The sequence below is a fragment of the Adiantum capillus-veneris genome, chromosome 14, assembly GCF_014529385.1.
Source record: "Adiantum capillus-veneris isolate H3 chromosome 14, ASM1452938v2, whole genome shotgun sequence".
Taxonomy (NCBI): domain Eukaryota; kingdom Viridiplantae; phylum Streptophyta; class Polypodiopsida; order Polypodiales; family Pteridaceae; genus Adiantum; species Adiantum capillus-veneris.
The window spans coordinates 83,193,888-83,219,374 of NC_140944.1; the positions used below are offsets into that span (position 1 = coordinate 83,193,888).

Sequence of the window (25,487 nt, forward strand, 5' to 3'; positions counted from 1 at the left end):
GTGTAAAGTATTCTTAAAACTTCTTTCTTTTGCTATCTTTGCTTGCTTAGGACCCCTATCCCAGGTACATCACATCACGAGAGTCAGCGGCTTACTCCTGATGTACCTCCTCGTACTCAGGTGACACCTGAGTCATAGGCTAGTGGCCGTCAGTCTCGGAGGTATTTCTTTTATGTCGATTATGGAATTAATATCAAGTAGTGTTTAAGAACTATCATCCTAACTGCCGTATGTTTGTATAGCTCGCGTCGTCGACAGAGTAGCACGCCACCAGAGATATCGACTCGCAAGAGACCGCCTCACCCTCCAGTGCCCCCCTCAGTGCCCCCGCCATTGCAGATGCGCACTTGCACTGGCAATTTGGACGTCACCTGCGACATCCTGCCTGATGGGTCTATTCTCCCTCTTGGAGTCGGCTTACTCTTCAGACGTCGGATTGGAGATCTCTGCATGTCATATCTAAAGCAAGTTCATATTCCATGGGAGTAAGTATTAATTAACATCAAAAAGTATGATTTATAGTTTGTTATTTGAATTACTAATTGACTTTTTGATGCAATGTAGTGATCAGCTTGAGGATGAGAAGAAATATGTCATCAACTCACTCGAGGCGGAGTATGGGACAGGATGGAGACACAAATGGTTACTTAAGCGAATAAGCAATCTCATGGCTCATCGACGAAACAATACACGGTATGCACGAGAGAGAGAGAGAGAGAGAGAGAGAGAGAGAGAGAGAGAGAGAGAGAGAGAGAGAGAGAGAGAGAGAGAGAGAGAGAGAGAGAGAGAGAGAGAGAGAGAAAGAAATATTTATTAATGTCTTCTTCTAGAGGCCAAAGTCGGCCTATGAGACAAAACCATGTACATATGTGTATCCTCTGGTAACCAAAAAGGATTAAAGTGCTGAAAAACTAAAGTAAAGTGGTACATACTGCTAAAAAAAAGGTGATACAAGGCTAGAGTAATCTCCTCAAGGGTAGGGTGAGTACATGTGCATGTAAAATGAGGGGATGGAGTTCTATCTCTAATGGATGCGTAGCTATATGCTCAGGAGATACAACCATTATATGCAAACTAGCTCCATCCGGTACCAAACTGGGGGTGTAGGATATCATGCATAGGTGGGTAGGGTGTGAAGAGTCCTTGTAGTATGGTGGCAGGGTTGCAGGAGACTCGTTGTATCGCTCTCTGTCTGTCATGCTCATGGTGTGCCCGGATCTGGTGGATCTCCCTCTAGTGTGCTCGTTGGGTCCGGTATCCCACAACTCTAGGTCGTCTCCTAGCTCTAACCACCTCTTCCTGTTGTAGAGTGACCCCTCTATGTGTGGTAGAATAGGGGGTGCTGGAGTCGCTTGATGAAAAAAATATGTAAGTTGGGACTGTCTATCTCCACTAGGTGAATGTAGCATCATATCTCTATGTCTCTGCATCTCTACAAAAAAACATCCAAGCTGTCTCTGGTCTCTGGTCTCTGGACTCCATGAGCTCTCTCAGTGTAGGTTGTTCTAAAAAGAAGGCAGTGTAGTGGCTCTGAGAGAGACACACACACACACACAAAGAGAGAGAGAGAGAGAGAGAGAGAGAGAGAGAGAGATCTAGTTTAAATATTTCAAACTGAGAGGTCCCAAACTCAGCCTACCTCGCAAGGATTGGCTTCTCCCCATCAGCACTATGGGTCTTGGACATTTATGGGTGCGCGTAAGTCGCTGAAAATCATTGTTTTTTGTGTTTTTCAGTGCTCTGTACTTGCTGTTTTTTGGCGGACAGCAGCAGATTTACCAGGTTTTTGGATGACATCGACATTTCGGAGGCTTATACACTTCTTGAAAGTGTTTTGGAGGCATCTCGGGCTGTTTTCTAGAGCTGTTTTGAGGAGGAGTCCACTTGCCGTTCCGTTTCTGTGCCTATTCGATCTTGGATTCTTGCATCTCTCGTACGTGGCGTACCTTGCCCTCTAAGGAGGACACTAATCGGAGTTGCAAATTATACCTTACGACTTCTCCATGTTCCCGGAGAGTGCCAAGTTGGACAGTGCTAATTGGTCCATATGGAAGACAAAGGTGTGTACTATATGTATGTACAACGAAGTTTGGGATTGGCTCGAGGATGCGGCACAGGCGGTTATGCCTCACCCAGCGGAGGAGGACTATACACATGGAACGGCAGACGAGTGGCAAAAGATAGAACGCAAGGTGTTTACTTTCCTTTTGCTTAACCTTTCTGATTCTATCCTTCAAGAAGTCAGAACGGAGTCACATGCCCATGGTCTTTGGAAGAAACTCTCAGATCTCTTCGTAGACAAGTCTATTGGCCGTATTATGCAATTGGAGAAGGAGCTCTACTAGTTGCAGTATAACCAATTCAAATCTCTCTCAGAGTTGACCTGCACGATGCGAGAGCTATGGGATGATTTGGTTGCGGTCTAAGGCAAGATGACCTCAACTCAGATGGCGCAACAACTCCTATTCAAACTTCTAGATAGGTTCGACTCTTTCTACCAGAGTCTCATTCAGTCAAGGTGTACCACGCAACCCACTTGGGAGGAGGCTCTTTCCCAGCTCATGCAGATTGAGAGCCAAGCCGAGTTTTGTGCCGGAGGTGAAGGTGAGTGTTGGAGTCTCTTTGATTGCCTCACAGGACCTTGCCTTGACCTCTTCACAGTCTGGTGCTTGGATTGTGGATAGCGGTGGGACCACTCACATGACTCCCATGCGGGAGTGGTTCAGTTCTCTTACCTCTTCATCATCAGATCAGTACATTACCTTGGGTGATTCTCACTCGATTCCAGTGGCTGGGACTGGGAGGATTCCTATCTTCTGCTCTTCAGTAGACCCCAAGTATAGTGCGGTTGATGTGCTTTTCATCCCTGGCTTAGCCTTCAACCTTCTCTCGGTTTCCTCCTTGGACACCTTGGGAGCTTTTGTCACTTTTGGGGATGGTAAGGTGATTATTACAGATGGTGCTACAGGTCTAATTCTTGCTAGAGGGGAGTGTGATGGCTGGTTATTCAAGCTCAAGGCTCTACTCTCACAGGGCGCGGTTTCATCTACACTTTGGCATGCTAGGTTTGGCCACCTTAGCTATGTGATGTTATAGCGCGCAGCTAGGAATTCCTTGGTGGAGGGGCTTCCATCAATTCGCTCTACATCGACGATCTGCATGGCTTTCCAGAGACAACAACAAGCATTCAAGATTCTGAAAGAGAAGCTTACTACAGAGCCAGTCAGTCCTTATTTTGCCGGACTCGAGAAAGTCTTTTCACGGGCAGTGTGATGCATGTGGCAGCAGTATTGGTGCAGTGCTTATGCAAGACGGACATGTTATTGCCTATGAGAGTAGGGTATTGAGAGGGCCCGAGAAGCTTATGCAAATTTACGCGAAGGATTGGTTGACGTTATTCATGCTCTAGAGTCATGAAAGCACTATCTTCTTGGAGCGGATTTTACTATGTAGATTGATTACCAGTCATTGCGATATTTTCTCACTCAGACCAAGCTTTGTGAGAAGCATTTTTCATGGTCCAACTTCTTGTCTATGTTTCATTTTCAGCTTGTGCATGTTGCGGGCAAGGAGAACGTGGTAGAAAATACCTTGTCTAGGCGCCCACATGTAGCGACCGAGTTGGATGAGATGCAAGATCATTACAATACAGATGCGGATTTTGTTGAGCCCTATGACGCTCTTGTTCGTGGTGAACATTCTGATTCCTTTTCTGATGTTTCGTGGAAAGCTTTGCGTTTATCGACTTCTTCGACAGAAGGTTATGACAGAGAGTCATGCACCACCCTATTGACCTGTATTGACCAAATTTTGGCAGCATAACAACTCCAAACTGGTCCCAAACAAGTTCCCAACCAAGAACTCACTTGCTTCGACAAAAACCCTCTAATTCCAACTCAAGAAGAGCAATTATAGCTCTCTGGAATTGGTTTTTCACCTGTTTCCAGCCCCAACGCTTCCCAAAAGTGTACTCTGACAATTGGGCATTGTTTCCAATGTTCCAAGCATCCATACGACTGAAAAACAGTCCAAAAACGGCAATTTCAGGCCGCTATATTTTCTAGTTATGGCCTGTTTTTTACCTGTTTTCACCTCTCTAGTGTCCCTCTACTGTTCTCTATACCTTGGGCCATGTGCCCCTTGATTCTGGCATGATTCTGAGCACAAAACATCCCCCAAATAGCTCAAAAGCAGCAGCCAAATAGTGAAGATTTTTGTACCTGTTTGGCGAGGTAATTAACCTCACCTATTCCTGTATAGGGAGGCTCTTGCCTCAGCAATAGAGCATCAAAAATCACAAGATTGTACATGATCAATCTGATGAGCCAATCAAAAATCTCAAGAGAAGCATAGATGCCGATTGCACTTCAGAGAAGGTGATTAGGTTTTTCTTTGATTTGAGAAGGCGAGCATGCCTCGTGGAAGATTCATAACGCTTTCCATGTGAGTCTTCTTCGACAGTTCATGGGAGAATTGCGGGAATCAACCCGAGGACAGTCCACAACCCGAGGTTGACAAGGTATTACACCCTAAGCAGATTCTAGCCCACAAGGAAAGGCGCCAAGGAGGTAGACTAGTCCGTTGTCGTACGTCCAGGTGGAGATATTAGGTTAAAAGATTGATCAAGAACGTTGTCTCTTGGAAGTTATTAAAGCATAAACTCGAAGTGAACGGAGGAGGCTGCCTTGGTAGATACGCATATGATTTTACAACTCTACCTAGTTTTGTGGGAGGAATACCATCACATGATGGCACTTTGGGAGAAGGCCAAGAGCATGGTGGATACATTGGAGGGACGAGGACTTTTGCTGCTCCAATCCCCGACGACCTTACTCCTGTGGGACCAGCAAAAGATTACAAGGAAGGTGGCCAGTCATTCAAGTTTAATACTTTCCATGGTGGAATGGATGAGGTAAAGGCCTTAGCCTTTATCCACTAGTTCCACAACGCCTTTAATGGTGAGAATTTTGCAGAGGCTTCCAAACTTCCCAAAGTCGCTACTTTTCTGAAGGACGATACGCAGTCATGGTGGAATGGCCTTATGAACAACCGCATTCCGCCGAGGACTTGGGTGGATTTCAAGAGAACATTTGCAGCTATCTTTATGACTGTGGCTTTTGAAGTGGATGTTGTTGGAATTAGGGTTGCAGAGAAACACACACAGCTTGGAGAAGAGGACGGAAGCTCAAGGCACACAATAGAGAGTGTATAACTTGGTGTGCAATGGAAAGATAGATAGCCCTAGAGTGATGAGCGTATATCCAATGCACGGGGGAAAAAACCTCCTAAAGAGGGAAAAAATGCCCCGGCGGTCCTAGTGTGTTCACACACATCACTACCACATGTATATGGTAACAAATCCCCCCTAGAGTGATGCGGTGAACGAGAGATGGCACATGAGTAAAGGGAAGTGCCATGCCCTGAGGACAGGATCAGTCCACAAAGGGGAGTAAGCCGAAAGCTTTGCGGAAAGCTTCAAGCTTCTCGCGAGACAATGCCTTTGTGAAAAGATCTGCAAGGTTGTCCTGTGTTGGCACATAAGCCAAGATGATCTCTCCTGCTGAGAGCCTCTCCCTGACATAGTGGTAATGAACCTCAACGTACTTTGTGCGAGCATGAAAAACTGGGTTCCTCGCAACTGCCAATGCACTCTGACTGTCAGTGTAGATAGTGTTGGCAATGTCCTGTCCAACACCCAAACCATCCACAAGGCGTATGAGCCATACACACTCAACCGTGGCTGTGAAGACTACCCTGTACTCAGCCTCACAATTGGAAGTGGCCACAGTAGGTTGCTTCTTGCTGAACCATGATATACATGAACTGCCAAGCATGAAACAAAAACCACTTGTGGACACTCGCGTGTCAAAACAACCAGCCCAATCTGAGTCCGAAGAAGCATGTTAGTCTGGCGGCAATGACCCCCCCTTGGGATAAAACAAGCCAAAAAGTAAAGTGCCACTAAGGTAGCGGAAAATCCTCTTGACAGGCTACCAATGCTTAGACCCTGGGCTATGCATAAATCTGCTGACCTGTGAGACTGCAAACTGAATATCCGACCTGGTGTTGCATACATAAATGAGGCAGCCAACAGCAGTTTGGTAAAGAGTGACATCAGCAGGATCGCCAGCATCATGTAGACTCAACTTCAAACCTGTTTCCATGGGAGTGGCAATAGGTTTGCAATCCTCAAGTCCCGACTTACATAGCAATGTCTCTATGTAACTTTTCTGACACAAGGCAATACCACCATCATACTGCTTAAACTATAAGCCCAAATAATGATGCAACGACCCCAAATCTTTCATCTTGAAAGTAGCATTTAAATCAGCCTTAAATTCAGCGATATGTATCTCATTTGGTCCAGTGATCAGCAAATCATCAACATAAAGAACCACGATGAGAAATACACCACCCTCACTCTTTACATACAATGTGCTTTCTGTTGGACTGTTACGAAAGCCTTGTTTGACCAAATGAGTGTCAGCTTTCTCATACCAAGCACGAGGAGATTGCTTCAACCCATACAAAGACTTGTTACATTTTCACACTTTGTCCTCTTGTCCTTTTATGACAAAACCGCGAGGTTGCGTTACATAAACTTCCTCAAATATGTCACCATTCAAGAAAGCAGTAACAATGTCTGATTGATGTACATCCCAACCAAAATGAGATGCCAATACACATAGAAAACGCACAGTAGTCATACGACAAGTGGGAACAAAAGTCTCTTCATAATCTATGCCTTTTTGCTGTGCATAACCCTTTGCAACAAGTCGACCCTTATGGCGATCAATCTCACCATCCGGCTTGCGTTTCAACTTGTAAACGCACTTCGTACCAATCGCCTTTTTGCCAGGAGGCAAATCACATAAAGTCCATGTGTCATTTTCTATAAGTGCATCATATTCTGATTGCATATGGCAGCCATCCAATTTTCTGAATTCTGTGCTTCATCAAAAGCCAAAGGCTCCTCAATATCATTTAAGCTAGACATAGCCAAATCATAACAATCTGATGCATAAGATGCATGGCGAGAGCCTGAACAAGTACGACTAGACAAAGGTGCATCCAATTTACTATCACGCAAAGTGTGCACTAGCCATTTTGGCATAGCTCTAGCTTGCTCATTTTCAGCGCTTTCCTCATCGAGTACATCATGTACATCTGCATCAGTAATAGGCTGATCTGGAACATTTTCAGAAACCCCCATAGGCTGTACATTTGCCTCATTGGAACTTACATTCGTATTTCCACCACTGAAAAAAGCAACAAAGTGTCATAAATGTCTTGTGAGCTTACATTACTGTCTCTAGTACATGATAGCAAGGGCTGAACAGAATCTTCCACAAACACTACATCTCGAGAAACCAGAATACGTTTTGTTTGCGGATGATACAACCTGTAACCTTTGCTTTCAACACTATAACCAACAAAAATACATTTGACAGCCTTATCATCCAATTTTCTACGCTGCACTTGTGGCACCAAAGCATATGCCAAACAGCCAAAAACACGCATGTGCTCAATAGAAGGCTTTCTATCATGCCATGCTTCATATGGAGTGATAGACTGCAAAGCTTTCGTAGGACACCTGCTAAGTACATAAGTGGCACACATGATGGCCTCAAGCCAAAAAGAATGCGGCAAAGCTTGACTTTTGACCATACATTGTGCCATTTCCATCAATGACCTGTTTTTCCTCTCAGCAACACCATTTTGCTGAGGTGTATAAGGCACTGTACATTGGTGTTTTATCCCACGACTAGCCAGAAATGCATTAAATTCATGAGACATATACTCCCCCCCTCGATCCGAACGCAGGGTGCCCATAGTACATTTCGAGACATTTTCATCCATAGCCAGAAATTGTTTGAAGCACATAAAAACTTCGGACGTCGCTTTAAGCGGAAATACCCATGCATGCTTGGAGTAATCATCAATGAAAGTCAAAAAGTAAAGGTAATTGCCCAAGGACGGAGTTTTCATGGGCCCACAAACATCACTATGCACAGGCTTCAACCTGCATTGGGCCCGAACTGAACCATCCTTTGGAAATTTAGAACGCTGCATCTTACCCAAAATATAGCCTTCACAAACATGTTTGACAGGTGCTTCAAGAGGCAGAAAAGAAGCAACCATATCAGATCTCTGCAAATGCAGCAAACTTGCAAAATTCAGATGACCAAAACGTGCATGCCAAAGTTTTGCATCTGAAATAGCCCTTGAATCTGCAACAGCATTTGCAAAATTTTGTCCACACTTGTCATACAAAGTGAGCTTATACAGCCCACGGCACAAAAGCCCAGATGCAACAATTTCATCGTTAAAACTGAGATCATGAACTGTACATCTCTCATCCACAAATTTGACTACAAGTCCAAGTCTAGCAAGTGCGGATACAGATAAGAGATTCTTCTTGATCCCAGGTACATAAAGTGCATCAACAAGTGTGAAAGAAATGTCATTAGCAACAGTGAGCACAATCTTTCCAACTCCCTGAACTGAATGAGAGGCATTGTTGGCACAAGTGACTGAATTCCCATGAGGGACTGACTCAAGAGAGGTAAACAATTCACAATGTGAGGTAATGTGCTTTGTAGCACCACTGTCTAAATACCACACATGTGAATCTGAAGCAACTGACAAGCATGCATCATGGACAGCAAGATTGTAAGTGCACTCTGCGCTAAAAGCCCATTCTGCATCAACATCAGCAACACAATCTCCTTTCACAGAAGACTCAACAATGGCTGCATTTGTAGTGGAACCAGCATTTGCAGTGGAACCACCCTCTTTCTTCTTAGCCTCTTTGGCCTTCAACTTAGGACACGACTTGATCAAGTGATCATTGGCTTTACAATAATGGCAACGCATCTTCTTTTTGCCCTTATCACTGGAATTGCCAGACGAAGTGCTGCCAGCAAAAGCATTAGGAACAGAATTTTTTCCACTCGTAGGAGAACCATAAGAAGTGGCTGCATTACTGTTACCACCCTTTCTTTGAGAAGCAATAAAAGCATGTTCAACTGCACGCTGTCTAGTCCTGTTTTTTCTGGAAAGTGACTCTTGAAACAGCAATGTGCATAATGCATCAAACTTGACAACTTCAGGATTTCTTTGGGTCATCAGTCTCCAAGTACTAGCAAAAGTCTGGTAGGAATCTGGTAAGGCATCAAGAACAGTCTGCACAAGGGAACTGTCTGAAATGACTTCACCTGCAGAAATAAGTTGCTCATTGATATCCTTGACACTAGCTAGCAATGTGTCCATATCATCTTCCTCATGCATAATCTTCGACTCCAGCTCTTTACGCAGCAAAGCAATTTTAGCCTCATTGCAGCTTGCATAAAGACCTGCTAAAATATCACAAGCCTGTTTTGCAGATTTTGTAGAACGGATGTGAGGAACAATGGTGCGCTTCACAGACAACGCAATCAAGGCATGAGCCTGCGCATCCTTAACATCCCAACGAGCTTGTTCTACCGTAGGCAAAACAACTCTAACAGTTGCAATCCTTGCAGCAAGACCTGCAACATCCTCAACATCGCCTACATCCTCAGAACTAGGACATACATCAATGCTCTGCAAAATGTTCCAAACACCTTTTGACACAAGAACATGTTGCATCATATAAGCCCACATAGGGTAGTTGTCCCCATCCAATGGGTCCTCAGCAGCAAACATCTTGAACACATCTGTGTTGTTGTTGTCAGCCATGGTAAATGTTGCACCTGATGTGAAAACTCCCCGAAAATAGGAGAAACGGAGCGGGAACAACCTGTGCTATATAGCAAAAACCATAGAAGACTATAAGGCTCCTGTTATGCAGAGAACGGCACTGACAGAAATTCTGCACAAAATGACGAAATAGCCTGTGCAGAGTCTACTGCCTGTAGTGGAAACGGAGGCCGAAATGAGCCCAAATCAAAATTCTGAGTCAAAATTTTTGTCGACTTGCGAACGCTCGCCAAATCTCACTGGAATCGGAGAAAGTGAGCAGACATGTGCTCGAGCAGCTGGCGACTAAGCCCGGGAGGACGTGACTTGCTCTGATACCAATTGTTGGAATTAGGGTTGCAGAGAAACACACACAGCTTGGAGAAGACGAAGGAAGCTCAAGGCAAACAATAGAGAGTGTATAACTTGGTGTGCAGTGGAAATATAGATAGCCCTAGAGTGATGGGCGTATATCCAATGCACAGGGGAAAAAACCTCCTAAAGAGGGAAAAAATGCCCCGGCGGTCCTAGTGTGTTCACACACATCACTACCACATGTATATGGTAACAGATGTGATAGCAACTTGGAATACACTTTCATATCTTGGTTGCTCGACTATGGAATAGTACATATCAATGTTTTGGAAGGCACAGTTGCCGATGACTTCATTTCGGAATGTTACTCTTAAAGAGCAAGTTGAGTGATTTGTTATAGGATTGCCAAAGATACTCGAGAATCATTGTATCAAGTTCCGAGTTCCCACTATACATCAGCTAACATTTGTCGACATGCTTTCTCTATGTATACCAAGATAGCCCAGACTATGGCTGATCTTGATGAACCAGAACCAGAACCAAAGATCATCTTAGAGTAGATCACGTCCATCTACAGGTTTAGTACCTGATATTCTGGGATCAAGGGATGCGGATGCGAGTTCAGAGCTGCAGAGCATGGGGTCAGGTTCGGGATCATCAATTGCTTGTTTTCTTCGATCCGGGGATAAGGGCAAGTTTTATTACACCAGAGCTAGCTGAGAAAATGGGAGTAAAGACGAATGAGATGGGGCTTGCATATACATCTACTATGACTATTCGTTTCTTTGCAGAGATAGCAACACCTTTGCATAATGCAAGATGGACATGTTATTGCCTATAAGAGCAGAGTATTGAGAGGGCCAGAGCAGCATATGTAGATTTACAAGAAGGAGTTGCTTGGCGTTATTCATGCTCTAGAGTCATGGAAGCACTATCTTCTTGGAGCCGATTTTACTATGCAGACTGATCATCAGTCATTGCGATATTTTCTCACTCAGGCCAAGCTTTGTGAGAAGCATTTGTCATGGGCCAAATTCTTGTCTATGTTTCATTTTCAGCTTGTGCATGTTGAGGGCAAGAAGAACGTGGTAGCAGATACCTTGTCTAGGCGTCCACATGTAGCGTCCGAGTTGGATGAGATGTGAGATCATTACAATACAGATGCGGATTTTGTTGAGCCCTATGATGCTCTTGTTCGTGGAGAACATCCTGATTCATTTCCTGATGTTTTGTGGAAAGCTTTGCGTTTGTCGACTTCTTCGATAGAAGGTTATGACAGAGAGTCATGCACCACCCTATTGACCTGTATTGACCAAATTTTGGCAGCATAACAACTCCAAACTGGTCCCAAACAAGTTTCCAACCAAGAACTCACTTTCTTTGACAAAAACCCTCTAATTTCAACTCAAAAAGAGCAATTATAGCTCTCTAGATTTCTGGTTTTTCACCTGTTTCCAGCCCCAACCATTCCCAAAAGTGTACTCTGACAATTGGGCACTGTTCCCAATGTTCCAAGCATCCATACGGCTACAAAACAGTCCAAAAACAGCAGTCATTGATAAAATTCTGAATGTATTGTGCATCACTGTGTTTGCATTCCTGTCAGCTTGGGAGTCAATCCTCTAGTATGTTGTTTGGTGGTTCACTATGAAGGTACCCTTGCCACCGTGTATACAACCAAAGAAAGAAAAACGAGTCTGAGGGGAATCGAACCCTGACACTAGCCATATGAGGCTATCACCAAGAGACTCCCCACCACCCACCCTTATTAGTATGATTTTCAAAAGAATTAAAATCTTGACATACAATAAATTGCTTTGAGATAAAATCTTACCCAACATAAGTTGAGTCGTGAGTTGACGTCTAATAAGACTAGTAGTCCTCATCGTCATCTCTGAGATTAATCGTCAATAGAATCTCGTCTTCATTATCCTTGTGGACTTCCTCAAACTCCTCCAACGTTAAATATGTGTTTACATTCATTTCCATTGTCTGCTCGACATCCATCATGTCTTCCTCTTCAGTGTCTATAGTGTCAGAGCACGAATCATTGTCGTTCTCATCATGTACAATGTCATCATGATTTGCAAGGAAAATTCTACAATTATCTGAAGTCGATGTGTCTAGATTCGGGGAAGGAACAATTTCTTCTTGATTTTCTTCCTCAAGATCAACGCTATCAAACAAGTGTTGACCCCTGGGTTGGACATGCACAACTTGCCACCATGGATGAGCACCTGTATTCTTGAAAACGAATGCTTGTTCAACATGAGGTGGCAGAATGTAAGGCTCTTTTGTTGCACGCATTAACTTTGAGGAGTCGACGGACCAAAATCTGGATGGTTCTCATCTCATTGTGGCATCATTGCCTTTATACTCGGCACGAAACCAATCCACCTTCAAAATCACCTGTCAAAATGCACGAATCAAAACTTTAGATTATGCATAGCTTCGAGAAACTACATGTTATTGATTCATGAAGAGAGATTTCATTTTACCTGCTTGAAGATACGATACGATACTTCATAAATACCAACAATGGTTCCCACATAACCAAGTTCACTGTCTACAAGATTTGTGTCTCTTGAACTAGCATGTGATAATTGCTTGAAAGAGGCAACAACGCAAGAATCCTGAGTTAGAAGTAAGTCATCAATGTCTTTTATCTGAAGATGTTGCCCATAAGCCCACATGTTGGTATACATTCGAGCCTAGAACAATAAATAAATTATATAAGAAAAAAGAGAAGATTGAAGCTTATTTAGTTCAATTTTTGAAACCCAAGAAGTTACCTTTCTTTCACGCCCGATCATATACTCTCGTTGTTCCCTTGAGATTGACTCATGATCACTAACCGCACGTTGTATACGGGTGTATAACCAATCCGTGAAAGAAGATACATTCTGCTTGTTATTTACATTGGTTTGACATCTAGATCTTCTCTTTTTACGTCTGCCAACTCGTTGGTTTGCAAGCTCCTCTTCATACTCATCAATAAATTGTTGCATGCATTCGCTATTATAGACAATGAAAGTCGAAACATCCAAATTATCTTGGATGCTAAGTCGAAAAGAGACTCCCTTACCACACAGTACCTCGTCTGACATGATAGAAGAAGACTCATTTGTCCATGCACGCGGAGCTTCAGAGTTCGTTTGTTCAAGATATTCTGAAACTTAATACATGCATTGTTCAAGCATCCATCCCTCTGCCATTGAACCCTCAGGTCTTGCTTTTTGACATACACAACCTTTGAGTATGCCCATAAATCTTTTGGCCCAAAACATCCATCCAGTAGAAACAACACCGGCGAGATCTATCTCGTCCACTAGATGGACCAGAAGATGGACTTGAATATCAAAAAAGGATGTTGGAAGTTCCTTCTCCATCAAACAAAGAATCTCTATACATTCACGCTTCTTTTGTGGAATTATTTGTTTGTCGATCTCTTTAGATGTAATCCATCTATCAGTAAGTTATCAAGAAGACATTAGAGAATGATTCAAATAAGTTATCAATTAAAAATTCTCATTGAAAATTAAAGAGCCATAAATATATACCTTACAAGTGATCCAAGACAATAAATTACATCTCGAACTCCTTGGGTAGTGCACCCATCAATAATAAGGGGTAGAACATGATGCATACATGATTCATCCAATCAAGAAAATATACAAGAAACTAAATATTTACAAAGAGCGTTGTAGATTTACCTTCACAAAGTTGTGTCATGTGTTTTTAAACCAGACAAGCTCTTGTCATCTAAAGTGAACATGTTTCTACAAGATGCTCCATATCCCGTAGGTGTACGAATTGACTGAATCTTCATGTTAACTGCCTGCAACTCTTCTGCCGTAAGTACCCATGGAGCAAGCTCATAAGTTGTCTCATTTCGAGTTTCATCATAAAGTGGCCATAGATTGGGCTTTGAGTTTTGATCTTTTAAGTCATGTCTTGCTGCCGCTGTGTCTTTTAAGCCAACGAGGTGTTGCCATAATGAATGACCAACATTCTTGAATATGTGCATCGGATTAAGAAGATGACATATCTTCAAATCCTTCCAATATTCCAAAGTGTACCATATCGACGGACTTTGAGCTAAGGAACGTTTTCCTCTGCCTCGTGCCTTCACACCATTATCATCGTCGTCGCTTATGATCTCAGACTCTGGATCAATAGCGAGTCCAACAGTCCACTTTAGATACCAATCCTTTGGTGTCATTGGTATTGAACATCTTCCTTCTTCTACCAAACCATTAAAATGTATGGCTTGCTTTCTGTTTCGTAGATGATGATCTTTAGGTAAAAATTGTCTATGTCGAAATGATATATATTTTTGTTGAGATTTTTGCTATAAATCGATTTTAACCAATCACCACAAACAGGAAAAGATTTATAGCCCTTCATACATATCCCTGCATGAAAAAAATAATGAAGGTGATTAGCGCATTAAAAATCCTAGCATATGAGATAATTTATATATAAAAGCACATTTACTTGAGCAAAATCCATATCCTGGAAAATCGTGGATAGTCCATGCGAAAATTCCACGAAAAGTAAATTTTCTCTTATCAATGCTTCTAGACATATCAACGACATCAATCCCTCTCCACAATTCTTGAAGATCATCGATAAGAGGAGCTAAATAAACATTCAAGTCTTTAACTTGTCATTTTTTGGGAGTCAAGAGTGAGAGCATTAAATGTTCTTTCTTGATGCTGAGATATGGGGGTAGGTTATAATTGATAACTACCACCGGCCATGTAGACCATTTACTTGATTTCATAGAAAATGGATTCACACCATCCAATGCTACACCCATCTTTAAATTGCATGGTTCTTTTGCAAAATCGGGCCATAGCGTTTCAATATGATCAAATGCAGGACTATCCATTGGAATTCACATTACTCCATCTTTGCTCTTGTGCTATGCTCCCCATATCATAAGCTTAGCTAGTTCGGGACTTTGAAACTATGTTTTTAATGTGGAGCGAGGGAGAAATGTCTCAACACCTTCCTAGGGACCTTACCTTTCTTCTGTTTATAATGAGACGTTTGACATTTTGGACACAACAGATTGTCCTTATACTCACCTCTATATAAAATGCAATCGTTGGAATATGCATGTATAGAAGAATAGTCAAGTCCAAGACTACTTATCATCCTTTTCACCTCATCATATGATGTAGGAAGGATATTTCTTGTCGGCAAGAACTTCTGAGAGAGTAGTCTGCAAGTTGAACAAAAACTATGATCAATAAAAATCACAAAAGTTTAGAATTCTAGCAAAAAAATATGTTGTATTCGTACATACTTCAATAGTGCTGAAGTAGATACATTACTCCATCCAAAACGCTTCTTAAGATTAAGTATAAGTAAGCTTGCACTTAGTCGTGTTAGCTGGCTTCCTGTGTAGATATGCTTTAGAGCTTCTTCTCGAAGATATTTCTCATTTTTAGGAATATTTGTACTATCATTTTGATACCAATCCTCAATAAAATGAGCCATGCCATCATCATTATCAAAGATATCAGCACGTCCATTAAAATCCTTTGAATATTGTTCTTTAAGTCTTGCATACGTGTGAGGATCACTTCTGCGTAGGATCCTCATGCACTCTATAGACATGTGAGATATGTCATGTGGATGCTGGTTTGCGACATTATCAATGTCATAATCCGGAATTTGCATAGGCAAAGAAGATTGTATCATTAGCATGTTTAGACAGGCACACACATATAAGTAGCACTTTTCCTTATAATTGAAATTGGACTTTGTTACACATGATGTACAAACATTAAAATAAAAGACAAGACGATCATCACAATAAATCCGAGATAAAAGAAACAAGATGTAAATTAAAGTGTAAAATTAGGATACAAGAGTCCAAAATAACATTAATAATTTGTATACAATGGAGTTTTTAATCATAATTCGTTAAGGATGCTCACGGAGGTCTACGCCATCCATAGTTTACTAACAATTCATCACCAGCCCGTAATGGTCTGATAGCATTGACAACAATATATCGTGGTACAACCCTACTCATATGTCCTAGTTCGTGACTATTCTCACACTCCACAAATGTGCAATTGGTTCTCGCACTCATCCCTCGACTACTGTTGATTAAACCTGCTATGTTTCCTTGAGAGTAAGGTCTTCCATCAACATAGAGTCTTTGTCCTTATGCATGTATAATCCCTCTATCAGAAAGAGAGGCTGCATTGAGACATAAACCATATGTGCTCATGCCCTGGATGTAACGAGCAAGCCAATGCCATGGACCCCATCCATATATAGGTCCACAAAAAGACATAAGGGTGACCTCTGAATGAGGGGGAACGTGAAAATCCTGTGCAATAAAGAGGCCTCATCCTGCTCCACTGATGGTGGACAGAGAAATCATGTAGCGATTGCCCCAAAAGCTAAAAACAACTCCATCTAAAGGAAGTGATCCTCCCTGCCATCCTCCGTATCGCCTTCGATCCTACGTCTGTACTAGAGCTTGCAAATGAGTGGGCAAGAGGTGATCTCCACTCGTCTCAGCGTCCAAAGCAAGAGGTAGAGGCTGCCGAGAAACCTCGAGCTGCAACTGATAAATGACTTGTCCGTGTCGTGTGCGAGGGACATGTGCACCACTAATAGTGAAGTCATCCTCCTCATCAAGTGAAGGAACCTACATATATAATAGATTCTATTACATATCAATTTTTTGTTAATAAAATTTCAATATGAAAATAAGAGAGATTAGTCACATACCATAGGTCGATGTCGCTCCTTAGGAGGTGGTGCTCGCTCAAAAGTACCATAAGCCATCTGATGTAAAAAACACTCCCGTCTAGGTCTTCAATATGTGCCACAACAACGAGTGCACCAACATATAATAGACTCGTCATAGTACAAATCATCATAAACGAGTTCATTTTCATCCCGATCACGAGTAGTTGGGGGTGGCGGTGTACCCTCTGACCGATCCGAATCTAATTTGCATTTAACATAAAAACAAGAGACATTTATCAAATGAACAAAATAAGAACTCAATAAAAGTAACATAACGTTGAAATCTAACAAGTCTTACGGTATACTCTAACGCTTATTGTAATGAAAAAATAAGCAGACGCTATTGTTTGGTGGAGACAAACAAGAGGAAGGCGTCTATTTGCATGGAGACATGGCAGAACGACCGCAAGGAGATGCGCTTATGCATCACTTTTCCTCGGCAGAAGGTGTGTGTTTTTGCCAACATATACTCGAATTATTAGAAACTTATCTATTATACGATTCTCTAATGTATGTTATTTTATATAATCAAATCTACATAGCAGGCAGCACGAAAGAGAGTGGCTAGTGGTCACACATCTAGACTAGGCCGGATGGGACAAGACGGATTCGTGGCCACATTTGTGAGTATAGACCCTTTAAATTTGAAATTTCAAAGCTAATATTAGCGAATGAAGTTTACAACAAGTCTTTGGTTCTGTCTAACTGCAAACCAAAGACTATGGCCGTCCACCTACGATGCAGGAGATAGAGTACGCTACGTACTATGGCTACCGGGCTTTGTGCGCGACGCTTTCTGATAGGCCAGATCCACTTGTGAGTATGATTGTTTATTTTGTACTTTGTTTTCATGCAGATTGTAATATGTTGCTATTTGATTTCACTACTAATACAAGAGCAACATGGCGAGGCCGATCCAGCAGAGGTGGCTCGACAGGAGGCAGAGGGGCGACGTCGAGAGTCTGAGAGGAGCGATGATCCGATCAGTGATGACAAACCTAGGGACGTGGTTGGAGATATCCACAGTCGTAGTGCCAAGGGAGATGCTGATGGAGATGACACTGCTAGTCACCACACGGATACTAGTGATTGTTCTGGTAGTGAGCACGGCTCATATAGTGATAGAGACTAGGGATTTGTTTGTTGTATATTTGAGGATGGAGATGAGACTCGTTTTGTATATGCGGCTGATGAGAGTAGATATTTGTTTTGTATATGCACTGATGAGATACGTTTTGTATATGCACTGATGAGACTCGTTTTGTATATGTGTTTTGTATATGAGCTGATGGAGATGAGACACTTGTTCTATATGTAAAAACCACGAGAGTAGATATTTTTTTGGATCCCTAACTCAATTAAATCTTGTTGCTTGAACCAAATCTTTATTTTTTTGTCGTGCAAAATCTCTTGAAAATTTTAAGTCCTATACAAGCACATTGAAACCAAGGTTCTAGGTGCTCCAACTGTGTCCATACCATGTCTTTTAACAATTCTAGTTGATCTACATGCAAAGTTTGAGGATTTTAATGTGTTTGTCTCAAAATGTCAATATCAAACTTTTGTCATAATTTTCTACAAGGTCTATTCATTTTTATTTTAGTTTGTAAAGTCAATGTTTTGAAAACATCAATCGTAGTCTTACAAGGGTCCACTTGATGAGTGTAATTCTTGACCATGATAGCTTCCAAAATGCAAGATTATATTTTTAAAATATCCCCTAGTTGACATGTTTGATCACATTAAGAGGGTTTTCTTAAATGCATTGTCTAATGCAAGTAGCATTTAATATAAATTTTTCAAAAAGGGACACCTAAGTGTCCTGTTTTGGTACCAAACTAGTGTTGAAACGTAGTTTATTTGTTTTTACATTAAGAAAAACAAAACGTGGCTGGTCGATGAGTCATTTTTCAAGTTTACAAATATTTTTCTATGTCACACTCTAATATTAACAAGCTTTTGATTTCCATAGTTTCTGCACAGATATGAGAATATACGATACTTATCAGATTCTACGTATCATGTACAAAGTCGGGTACCAAGTACAAAGTACCAAAGTATCGGGTCTGAACTATGAGGTATCAAATTTCTACGTACCAAATCAGAATATATGCTACGTATCAAGTACCAGATATCAGAACATACGCGGCGCATCAAATTCTACCTACCATGTACCAAACCACAAAGTACCAAGTACCATATCTAACACTAAAATGTTTTCTTTGTTTTTTTGTTAATTTATTGATCCATGTACTTCAAAAGTGCACCAAAAATTAGCACCGTAGTTTATTCGTTTTTACATTAAGAAAAACAAAACGTGGCTAGTCAATGGGTCGTTTTTTAAGTTTACGAATATTTTTCTATGTCACACTTTAATATTAACAAGCTTTTGATTTCCATAGTTTCTCCACAGATTTGAGAATATACGATACCTATCAGATTCTACGTATCACATACAAAGTCGAGAACCAAGTACAAAGTACCAAAGTATCGAGTTTGAACTATTAGGTATCAAATTCTATGTACCAAATCAGAGTACATATTACGTACCAAGTACCAGGAGTCAGAACATACGCGGCGCATCAAATTCTATGTACCATGTACCAAACCACCAAGTACCAAGTACTAAATCTAACACTAAACAATTTTCTTTGTTTTTTTGTTAATTTATTGATCAATGCACCGTGTGGCCAAGGGATACAACTCGCTGAGAGCTCACAACCTTCATATATTGGCGAGCTCCATAGTATGCAAACGTGCCCATCCGTGAGGGGGGTGCTTCTGCAAGCCCTAATAGATGTCCATGTTTTTTAAGTCTAGAAGCATTGTTTTTATGTTATGATCTATTTTTAGCATGCTTATGATTCTCTAGTTTCTTCATAAGTTTTGGATTCTACGCTACTCATTCTAATATCCGAATCTAGTCGAGCATCAAATAACAAAGCAACAAGAGTGGGATATGTGTGTTTACCAGAATTCATCCTTCCCGTTGAGGTAGTTATCTGAAATTCCTTGCGCATTGATCCAATCAAATTTCGCAAATAATAAAAACTCCGTAAGCAATCACGAACGCAAGAAAGCGAGCGTGTGTATGTATGTGTCTGTCAAAGAGAGAGAGAGAGAGAGAGAGAGAGAGAGAGAGAGAGAGAGAGAGAGAGAGAGAGAGAGAGAGAGAGAGAGCACTATTAGCTAAACAAAAAGAGAGGCGACCTCTAAACACCCCTCAAGGCTCCCGTGCTGCTCAGTTGGGGCTGGGGCAACCACAAGCACAGAAACAACAACAACAAACCCACAACCAAACAAGTGAAAGGGCACTACCTAGTTATGGTATGCAAACTAGGACGCAAGAGATATTTTGGCACAACCAAGAAGATGCACCACACAACACACACAAGCAACCTCACACCAAGACACACATAAAATGGACCAAAGAGAGCTAGAGCAAAGGGAAGAGAGAGAGGAAAGGATTTTGCGTAATACCTTATTTGTGACTTGCAAATGGAGATGGTTCGTTATGATGCTATCGTAGAACTTGTACAAAACTCACTCAATGCTTAGTGATTGCTAAACATTGCCAAAACACACACACACACATTGTCTTAGGGTGTGGGAGACCTCTCACCACAATACCCTCTTACAATGGACACAAAAGTGGCAAAGAAAAACACACTAAAACACTTTCTAAAATCAAGATCAACTGATAAAAACTCAAAATACACAAGTCACCTTGAATTCACCAAACCGTATTGCACAAATGGAAGGACGAAGATTTGAACGTCGAATCACGCCTTTGATGCACCAAACCTCAATTTATTGATGATGAAGGAGCATATACAATAGTGGTTTTGAGATTTGAGGAACTCACGCTCTCTCACTTGCAATGTGTAGCTTGAAATCTTCTCTCACACCAAGAGTGAAGCTCACAAGTGGTTGCTACACCTAACACTCTCCTCACGCATAGAGTGTTGGGGTGCTATGTGAGATATTGGAGGTTGTTTTACAAGAAGGAGAGGGGCCTATTTATAGGTTGGAGACCCCTCATTAAGATTATTAGAAATCCTAATTTACAAGCTAACAAATCAGGATTATGATTTTTTTGAATATCAAAACATTGCGGGCCTTCTTTGTCTGCTTGAGTCATGGATGTGGGCTCAAAAAAGAGCATTATTGATGGTAGATAAAGTGAAAGTAAACTTTTAAGTAAGGAGAGAGAGAGAGAGTTACTTTGTACATGTCTTGAGGTGAGGTGTCTTTTATGGTTAGGTCAATGCTATTTTGTGTTAGTATGTTAGTGGTTAGTGTTAGTAATCACTAGAAAGTTAATGATATATTTACAATGGGTAGAATAGGGTGGATGGTTGAAGTAAGATGGTTGAATGAAGTGAGCAAATCCTTGTGATGGTGAATCTTGAAGAAGTTTTGGACTTACTTGTGTAGGTTCTCAAAATGACTTATATCGATCTTCTTTTTCGTCTTCCCTTCTTTACGCCACCGCCGCCAAGGTTGATTATCATGATGAAAATGGTAATTCTGTTGATGAGATATCTTGATTTGCAGAGGTTAAGCACGGTACACATGCTGAATTTATGTATATATATAAGGAGTAAGATGGAATTGTACTTTGGAGATAATAGAGAGAGGCATAGAGATAGTGTATATACATGGAGAGCTCATATGAGAGCTATGGGAGTAAGTGGGGAGGTTAATGGTGAAGAAGGTGAGAGAAACCATTGAAGGTGCAGGTTTGAGTGAGGGATTGAGAGGAATGTGTGTTTTTGTGTGTGTGTGTGTGTAGAAGTGAGGAAAGAGGTGAGAGAAGACTATGGGCTACTTGTGAGAAAAGTGGGCAGACTGGGGTTCACTCAAAAAATCATAGCTCACCGGTTGTTGCTCCAAAAATCACCAAAATTTTTGAGGTGCTTATTCAGCTTTTGTTCCACATTTTCTCTTTTCACCAATTCTCCAAATTCGGAGTGGAGATGGGTGCCAAAAATCTCACCAAAAAGCCAGTTTTTTATGCCTACAAAAGTCTTTTAGTGGCCCCCTCCTTTGTTGAATTTGTACAATGCATCCAAGAGTGAGCCCCTCCTTTGTCATATCATAATACAAAGCATCCAAGTTGCCCTTTACACATGCATGGAGGAGGATAATTGGTGAATAAAGCAATATATACATGGTGGGATTAGTGTATGGACTATTCATGGATTTTAGTTCAATAAGCACATGGTGTTAGAATAATGAGTAAAAATAATAATAAAAATATGGAGGAATTATATATGGATATGGAAATTATTGGAATCATACGATATGGTCCCTCTTTTGTATTATTTTGGGTGAAAGAGGAAAAGGTATGCAAGTAAAGGAAAATAATATAATAAATGTGACTAATGGAGTAGAAATCATTTTTTTGTTTTCACGAGGGTGAGGGATAAAATGTGGGAGTGATTTGTATAAAGGAAAAATATGAGGTTAGAGTATGTACATATTGGCAAAAAATATACTTATGGTGTAAGAGGGTGAAAGAAGGCATACACAGGTTTAATAAAACACACACCTAAGTAGAAATATTTAAATAAAATACCAAAATAATTATAAAAAATCCCTATATTTAGGCCATATATACAATGAAATATTTACACACAAAGAGGCCATAATATACTTTTATTTTATTTTTATTTTTATTTTTTATTTTATTTTTTTGGTTCAACAAGCCCAATGACTAGCTAACTGAGGGTTTTAAGTAGATATGGGAAAAGCCCCCTAAGTCACGCACGCCTATGTACAATGAAAAGGTAAAATCCGCCACAGTGCTTAGGTGATTTTGGTAGGGTGGAGTAACTCACTATGGCAATTACGGAGAGCCGAAAAACGGCTATCATTAGCCCTCCCCCAGGATGATGGTATATTCATGTACCATCATAGAGCATCTTTTCCAAAGAGATTGCTTCAGAGTCCTTGACGAGATCTTCATTGTTTGGCCCCTCGGAATTTTGGTTTGAGTTACACTCATGCTTCACGGAACAATACTTACATGAGATAACTGCCTTTTGACATATCTTTGGTAAATCCTTTGGTAGAAGGCGACTCAAATAAGGCTTCAAGCGATACCCGTTTACCTTTCTGAAGTGCTCTTTCCCATTCAAGTCCATAAGTTGATAGTAACTTGAATTGAAAGCCTTCTTGACTATGTATAGCCCATGCCATCTAGTTTCAAACTTGGCATCAAAACGATTATCGAGTCGATTGTCATACCTTAGCACAAGATCTCCTTCATTGATGACTTTGTCCTTTAGTTTCTTGTCAAGCTTCTCCTTCGCCTGTGTTGCTTTCCTCTTGTAGCACTCGTATGCTGCTTCTCTTTTCCACTCAAGCTCAGCTAAGGTAAGAAGTCGATCCATCCATGCTTCTTGATCATTTTGTGCACCTCTACCATGAAGCCGTATTGTTGGAATGTTGAGCTCGATAGGCTGCAGAGCCTCTTGACCATAGACCAAGTGAAATGGTGTAAACTCCGTGGCTCCCCTATATGTGGTTCGATACGCCCACAAGGCACCATCCAAGAAGTCATCCTACAACTTTGTCTTGTTTCTCACCATCTTTCTAATGATGCCTACAATGACACCATTAGCTTTTTCTACCAAACCATTTGACTGGGGATAGTAGGGTGTACTGTGACGATGTAGAATGTGAAGTTCTTCACAGACTTCTGTGAGAAAGCCCTTTCTAAACCCTGGAACATTATCAGAAACAATCTCCAAAGGTGTGCCAAATCTACAACAAATGTGAGTGTAGACAAATTTGCTCACTGTCCTCTCATTTACCTTTGCCACACTTTGTGCTTCCACCCACCTAGTCATATAGTCTACAGCCACTAGAATGTAGAGTTTACCATTTTTTGTCCTAGGCAGAGGACCCATAGCATCAATGCCCCACTTTTCAAAGGGTCCATTTGCAAGCACGATTTGCCTTGGACCATAAACCAATCTTCTATTCCCATTTACCTGAAAATTGTGACAACTTTTACACCAATGTTGGACATCCACATGCAGACTTGGCCAAACATACCCCGCAAGCACAATCTTCTTCACATTTAAATCTTGGGCAAAATGACCACCACATGCCTCTTCATGCAAACCTTTTAGAATGGCTGGAATTTCCTCGATAGTTTTTACTCTTCTGCACACTTGATCCTTCCCTCTTTGATAGAGGGATCCTTCTAGGAAGAGATACGCGCTTGCAGCCTTCTTCATGAGTCTCCTTTTCTGAGCTTTAGTGAAGTCTTGTGGAAACTCGCCCTCCAAAATGTAGCCAATAATGGGAGCCGATGACTCCAATCCCTGGTATCTCGGTTGCTTGACAGTTGCTGCCACCATGATGACCTGCACTTCTTTCTCAACACATGTAACTACTTGTTGTGCAAGTAAATCGGCATCTTCATTCTGTTTCCTAGGAATATGATATAGTTGCACTTCCTCAAACTAATTAAACATCCTACGAATGGCATGAACTTGTGTCCTTAAGCTTTCATTCTTGCATGCCCAAATGCCTAAAATTTGCTTCACAATGAGAAGTGCATCCCCTTTTACCATGAGACGTTGTACACCTTGGCCAACGCATAACTTTAAACCATGAAGTAGTGTGTCGTATTCTACTTCATTGTTGCTAGTTGAACCTGGTAGATTGACCTTCTCTTTCATGACCACCTCTCCACTTGGGTTGAGCAATACTAGCCCTCCCCCTGCTTTTCCTGTGACTCGTCGAAAAGCTCCATCAAAGAACAAGGTAAAAGCATTAGGCATACTTTTTGGTGGTGGCAATGGTAGGATCTTTACCTCAGGCACCTTAATTTCCTTCTCATGTACCCTATAAGTGAGAATCCCTGCCAATTATGCACACACACTATCTTCTACCTTGAAAGAGTATTGGAACTCTTGTAACTCCATAATCCATTTTGAGATCTTAGTACTAAGATTCATTTGAGATGACACCCAAGGGAACAAATTTTCTGCAGTGAGAATTACAAAAGGTTTTGGTAGCAGGTAGGATCTAAACTTTCTCACCGCAAACATGAGAGAAAGCATCATGAGTTCTGCCTCCGTGTAGCCTCTCTCCAAAGCATTCATGACCCTACTAGCAAAGTAGATGGTTCGCATCCTAGTACTGTGGGGATCTTGTTGTAATAAAACTGCACCAATTGTTTCCTTCCCAACACTAGAGCTAACAAAGAATGTGTACTCCCAACAAGGAGGCATGAGTGTTGGTAGCTCTGACAAAATGACTTTAATGTTACAAAAGTACTCTTCAAGCTCATCAGACCATGCAAATTCTACTTGTTGTGTCAACTTTTGCAAAGGATGAAGCAACTCCGAAGTTAAGTGAATAAAGTGTGACATATACTTCACCTTTTGAATGAATGAGATGACCTCTTTGAGATTCTTGGGTGATGGGAGCTCAATAAGAGCCTTTGCCTTTGAAGGATCCACCCCAATGCCTTTATAGGAAACCTTGTGACCAAGCAAGATCACTTCATCCTCACCTATGTGACACTTGTCGGGGTTGAGTTGACCTCCCATGTCGTAGAGCTTCTTTAAACCTTCTTCTACCCTTTGTAGATGCAATGATTTTGTGCTATAAATGCAAAAATCATCAATAAAAACCCTAATGGACTTTCC

At 41.3% G+C, this 25,487-nt stretch overlaps 3 pseudogenes; 2 read left to right on the forward strand and 1 right to left on the reverse strand.

The window, feature by feature from the left end:
- Positions 1-339: 339 nt before the first annotated feature.
- On the forward strand, positions 340-17,947 carry LOC147442681 (uncharacterized; annotated as a pseudogene).
- LOC147442682 (uncharacterized) lies at positions 1,689-2,215 on the forward strand (annotated as a pseudogene).
- LOC147442683 (uncharacterized) lies at positions 15,983-16,851 on the reverse strand (annotated as a pseudogene).
- Positions 17,948-25,487: the final 7,540 nt, after the last annotated feature.